The sequence below is a fragment of the Pezoporus wallicus genome, unplaced genomic scaffold, assembly GCF_028554395.1.
Source record: "Pezoporus wallicus isolate ANWC-B61680 ecotype Strahan unplaced genomic scaffold, APGP_CSIRO_Pwel_v1 contig_4161, whole genome shotgun sequence".
Taxonomy (NCBI): domain Eukaryota; kingdom Metazoa; phylum Chordata; class Aves; order Psittaciformes; family Psittacidae; genus Pezoporus; species Pezoporus wallicus.
Genome location: NW_026639584.1, coordinates 3,570,713 through 3,577,396, shown reverse-complemented (window position 1 = coordinate 3,577,396; position 6,684 = coordinate 3,570,713).

Genomic DNA, 6,684 nt, shown 5'->3' with positions numbered 1-6,684 from the left:
TGGCAACTTGTGTTTCCAGTTCTATCAAGATTGTTTCCTCTTAAAGTCGATTACTCAATGGAAAACGTAGGTGCGAGCAGCAGCTCTGTGAGCTCACACCAGCACTCCTTGAGGGCTAGGCACTGGTGTGCAGCAGTTTTTGCAGTGGTTCACAATTGTTTCATTTCTGTTAGTACTGGTGAATATGTAGCACCATGAAATAAACAATGTTTGTGTTGCTGGCACACCGAGTCCTGTGCGTTTTGAGGGAAGTAAATTGTCTTAACGCACTTTGGATACAGCAGGAATCATGCATTTCTAAGTGGAGGCAATGCAGCATGTGAATGCAATGCAACAGCTCTTGGATCCTCTTCAGGAATTTTTTCTCTTGAGAAAGGGAAGAAATAAAAAATCACATGTGGCACTGAGTCTTGATGCATGGGATAGTTTTAAGTTGGTTGTGTTTGTTTTTTTTTAAATAACCCTAAATAAATGAAAAATAATGAAGACATTTCAAACTTTACGACTGAACGCTGTTTCTTTAGGGGATAATACCACTAGTGTTCCTGCCATTGTAACCAGTACCAGTATTTTTATCCCTGTGTATGTAGGAACATGTGCAAAATTGTGAAGCTGAACTTGACTGAAAAGCCTCAGGGTTTTCAAATAGAGCAGTCCTCAACATTTGTTTATATATTTATCAAATTAGCAACAATGTGCAGTAAGACATGAGAAGCGTAAACTGAGACAGTAATTAGCAAGAGGACAGAAAGTGAAAATGATACTGGAAGAAGCAGTAGCAAGTTGTTTAAGAATGTGTTTTGCTCTAGTAGCTTCTGTAACCGGTGCAAAACATACCCCTGTAGGTGACATTGGCATTCCAGCATACAGGAAAGCTGGATGACTTTGAGGGCCAGTGGTAGTACCGGATGCAGAATTCAAATCCAGTAGTATGAAATATGTGGTATGCAGTCAAGGAATTGGAAGATTTCTGCTGTAAATTTGAAACTTATCAGCTGGGTGCACAAAATGAGAGCTGGGGAATGGGCTGCTCCAAGGATGACTGCCACCATGAGTGCAGCTTGCCCATGGAGTGCAGTTGTTAAAATATTTGCTGTAGACAGGGAAGTGTTAAAATGACCTTGCATTGGAGTACAGTGGTTAAAAACTGTTTCTTCATGTTAAATAAATGGGGCTGGGGGGCGTGGGAAGGGGGAAAGATGGGTTAGATACTGTACAATGACAATTAGAATAATGGGTAACCCGTCATGCAAATGCATCTAAAAGGCCTTTAATCATTGGACCTGCATAAGAAAGGATCTAAATTTATAACTACTTGTTATTTATTAAGAATAAATATTGGGAAAGGTAAAAGAACTGTTTAATCTGAAGAAAAATATTGGTGAAAGAACTGAAAGGTACCATCTAGCCATAATTAAACTGGATTCTGGCCCTATTTACTGGAGGATCTAGCGTCACCTTTGAGTAGTTTAATGGGATCAGAGGGACTGACTTATTTCAAGGCAGAGTGGTGTCAGTTTACAAAGACCATGACAATGAAGATAATCACAGTAGTGAAGGATTTTCTCAATTATACCAAATTTCTTTTCCATATGTAACTGTTTCTTCAAATCTAGAGGTGTCTTTTTCCCTCTAAAAGTAGACATCTAAGTCAAGACATTCCACCTCCTTTTACAAAACAGATGTGTAGTCTTGCAGCATTCAGTGTAGTGGGAGGTTAGCAGGTAGTATCTTAGGAGCAGAGAGGAGACATAAAAAATCATTACTGCCATGGGAAGCGCAAAGGACTTAAATATTTCACGTCGCTCTTCTTTTTTGCCTTTTTTTTTTCTCCTTCAACCCTGTCAGTGTTGATATTTGATGTTAGGTCTGTGAGCCAGATGTAATGATTATAAGCAACAGCAAGATATATTTCACTGCACAATACAGTTGAATGTGGGCTGTCTCACAAGGTGTTAATGGTACTCTGACTGCCACTGGACATTATTTTTAAAGAGGAAAGTACAGTTTAATGAAGTTTTGAAGTTTGATATTTTTGCAGAAATCAAACATGTTCTTCTCTTCTGACAGTAGATAGTGCCAGGCAGTATTGCTCTTAGCTTGTAATAAAGCACAGGTATTACAGCGCAAAGGTGGTAAGATATATATGTCTGTTATCTGTACCAAAGTCATTGTGCTGTATCTAGAGAGCTTCTTTCAGAATAAATCTTTATTGTTTTGTTTTGTTTGGGGTGTTTTTTTGTTTGTTTGTTTTTTTTTTTTAATGGGCATTTGAAAAATGTGTATCCAGGTATATGCTGTTAATGAAAATCTTGTTTATAATTATGATGCTTGAAAGCAATTTGTCCAGAAAAACACACAAGCTATGAATTAGTTTCACTTACACAGGTTGACATTCTTTTAATGTTGTGTGCTTCAATTCATTCATGAAAGCAACTGTACTTAAAATTGAAGGAGAAGATAAGGCTGTTCTTCTCTGGGATATGAAAATATCTGACTAAGTTGAAGTTAGTACCAACATTTTTTTTCTGAGAATTCAGAATATTTTCAACCATTTATGCTTCTGTTTCCTGGCAGACTTAGCAAATTTTGAGAGGACTCTGACTATTTCATTATAAAATTCCATTTTGATTATTGGGAATGAAAAACAGTGAAGGGAGGAAATGCAGCTAGGATGTACATATTGAAGATTTCTAAGCAACATAAAGAAAATCTGCCAAAGCTAAATATGTATGTATTGCCTTGAAGACATTCCTTCAGGGAATGGGATGTCATCTCCTAATTTTTTGCAATATATTTTCTGAGAAAAAGCCAGACTATCCAGACTCATTGAAAAGAATCCCCCAAATCACTGATTTCAGAATCTGAAATACGGAAAAGGAGGAGTTAAGTTGCTGGAACCATTTTGGTGTTTGTTTCCTGAAGGAAGTAGTAGCAATGCACAGCTAGTTTGTACCAAGGAACACTGTGCTTTTCATTGTTCAGACCTAGGCCCTGGTTATGCTCCTGGGCTCTGCCTTGGCTCCATCCGCTGGTTTTACCCCTGGATAAAGTCAGCATTCAAAACAGGATACCACATGTGGTTGTGAAAGCTCAGAAATGGAGTCTTAAAACATCTCTGCAGATTTTAGAACAGGATAAGTGATTTAACACTGGAACATTTGCATACCTGCTCCATTTTTTTCTTTCCTTCACACCCTTCCTTCCATCTCCCAACCCCTCATCCCCCTGGGTGTACGTGATAAATGGCAGATTCTCTCAGATAATATTCATGTAGTACTCCAAAATAATTCTGCAGACATGGTAAAAGCTTTTAGAGACTGTAAAACTGATTATCTCTTCTGTAGCTCTTTTCATCTTCAAAGCACTTACCAGCATTAACTAATTAATCCTCACAGCGTCCCTCTGAGTTGGATATCATTGCCATTATAGAGATGAAGCAATTGAAGCAAACAGTTTGCGACTAGCTCGTGATCACCAAGACAGTTGGTGACAGAGATGGAATTAGAATGCACAGACCTGTACTTCCAGGTTCCCTGCTCAAACCACCACACTCTTCCTCTCGTGACAAATGTACATAGAGGTATTAGTGCCCTCAGTATTGCTGAGGTCTGAGCTTCTCTTGATGAAATCCTGTTAGAAGTTGTTTTGATGGGAAAAATATGTTTGCAGTTGGACAGATTATCTTTCTAAAAACCTCTTCTGCAAGTTTTCCCTGATATTTTTTTTTTCCAGAGTGTAAGCATGAATGGGTTGCCCCAGAAACCATTTACTTTGGAGACAGCCTTAGCTGAATTTAAAACACTCTGATATTTACTCAAAGTGTTAAACTCTTTAGAAAATGAAACCTGCGTTTATTGGGGTTCCCTGAAAACCCTGTGATTTCTATCCATTCTGCTCTATATGGGATAAATTCCTGAATAAGCTAATGTGGGGTATCCTGGGCCTGCTCTTTGCTGCCTTCAGCTGCATTAGATGAGCTCTTGGCTGCACTTAGTTACAGGGAAGCCAGATGAGGACATGAGGCAAGATGAGAATGGTGCTGCCTAAATTGTAGCCAAGTGCTACAAGAGTATTTTGAAATCAGCTGATGTAATTTTTTTGCAGATCCTCACATGCTGTGGGTTTTTTCCCCAGTAAAACAGATACTTCCATGAAAACAAAAAAGTTCTTGAGGTCTACTAGATACAACAGCTGGGTTGTTACAGCTAGGTTGCACATGTAGGTAGGTGCATCTGTCGGGTGCATAGGCTATAGTGGATAACAGGGGAGGTTTTAACTTGTGATTTTTTTTGCACAGGTTTTTATGAATGATGATGTCAGCGATACTTACACTGAATGAGGAGGATCACAACATGAACTTTAAGGCACCTAATGAATGCAATGCTAAGTGTAGGTCAGTTGACAGTTAACACAAAACTACTATTACAGAAAGCATAATTAAAGCATACAGTAGTGATGACAGCCCAAATCTGCCTGGAAAATCCACATGGAAAATCCTCCTGGTTAAATTGTGGAAGAGTCTTCATTTACTAATTGCCAAACTCACACACTGGCTAATGCTGCTGCTGCCCAGTGTAAAAATATATAAGCAGAAACTGCCATTTGATGTAAAACTTGCTCTGTTGAGTAGAGGATGTACAATGAGACTGGAAGCCTGGTTTCTTTAAAATCTGGGTTTGCCTCTTAGCAAATCTCTGCTCCACAGTGTGAAAGACCATTGAGATTTAAACTTGCACAGCAGTACAGTTTGTGTGGCCTACAGTATGTGGAAAGATCTAGAAAGCTGTATGACAGGCTGCCATAGGAGGCCTTAGTGTGACTGATTCTCCCTCTCCCCTTAAACTGTCAAATCAAAGTACATAAAAATCTTCAGATCTCCAGATCTGTCTCTTAAAATATAAAATTATAAACTTAAATCCTTAAATTTTGAGGTATGTTAGGTGTCAGAAAGAGACTTCAAAATGTTTCTGCTCCTTCCTCATGTCTGCACAGGGTTGGTTGAAAATATAGTCTCTTACTCGTATACTGTGTAACAGTGGATAAAAGATTAAGCAAATTTAAATCTCACAGATTTTAACTCTATTAGAGCAAGACAGCAATAGAAACTAGAAGAGATTTGTTTATCGTTGATAAGTGATCTGAAAATTGTTATGAAAAGGATCGGTTTGGAAGTTAGGGCATAACTAAGTTTGTTGAAAGATAAATATTTAAGTAGGATCACTGTTCATTGACTTCAAACTTGTAATTAAAGAGCAAACAATCCTGATTTTTAGGCAAAAAGCAGAAACTGAGAATCAAGCCTCATTCCTGTAGTCTGAACACAGTGGCCAGTTTATCAAAATACAGTTAAAATTAAAAACCCATGAATTTACCCTTTTGCTGTAATGAAACAAACTGCACACTAGAAGGCTTAAGTTATAAATTTATGGAAGTCTGGAGGACAGAAGTTTTAAGTGTGGTTGAAGACTCTCCTATATCCTTTAAGGATATGTTTTTAGCCATCTCTGAAGCTGATGAGCACTTGGCTTACATTTATGTGATGTCTGTGGGAGTATTTGCCATCTGAGAAGCCGTTTGCCTTGAGAACAGCAATTTAGCTGTGTGTGAGGAGAAAGTGCACGGGCTGGTGAGCAGATGTTGTAGTTGTTGGTACCATGACTTCAGCTTTTTCTAGTCACTGGCTTTTGAGTGCAATGGCTGAGGCTGTAGGTGGTACCCCCAAGGGAGAGTGAATATAGAAAGCTGTTCCAGAGGAGGACAAGGTGAGGCCTCTGGTGCTGCCAATACGTACTGCTTGAATTTCAGCAGACATGCTCTTAAAAAAATTAGGAAGTATAAAATTAATATTTAACCAGATTAGTACATTTTGTCTGGTTCATTAATTTTTTATTGATTTATGAAAATGCTGTTGATGGAAATAATATTGAGAGGGTGTGTTGTTTTGTTTTGGTGGTGGGGATTTTTTTTAATTTTTAATATCTTCTGGTAAATGGAAATTTATCTTCCTTATGAGCACAGACCATCTAACAAGCCATACTGGGCAAATGCTCTAATAAGACAATAATTATTAGGGTCCGATGCATTAATGTTTTATGTTGTTCATAACTCAGCTTTAAGAGATTAATAACAGAGATGTGAGGGAAATGTTGTTTGAAGTGTTTATACTTATGTTAATATTAAGACATACTCTAGGAAAGGAAATTACTTTAGGTAGTTACCCTTTTTCTTTGTAGGGTGTGTATTCTGGAGGAAGTGTTCTTTCCATTTTCTTCCAGTAATTCTTAAGCAGTTCCACTGAAATGAAGTGATCGGAGCAGCTCTCCATGACTAGACAGTTGTGTCTTCATCCATGAGAACCTATTTTCACTGTTCTTAGAAAAATATAATTCCGAAGCTGCTTGAGTTGCAGCACTTTGGCCCCAGATAATTTGGGAGCAAGAATTCCAGAACCTTAATTTATTTTGGAAATTTCACAGATTTTCCTTCTATGCCTGAAAAAAAAGAAAACCTAATGCCCCAGAACTGCGATACAAGTTGACCTGTGCATTCAGATTGGCAAAGCCACTTCTAAATAAGATGTTGTCCTTTCAAAAGGCAGAGAGGAATGCTTGGAAAATTTGGAGGTAGTATTTAATCACAATGACAGACCGAACCAGTGTAGTGAGGAGAAAGAAGAACAGT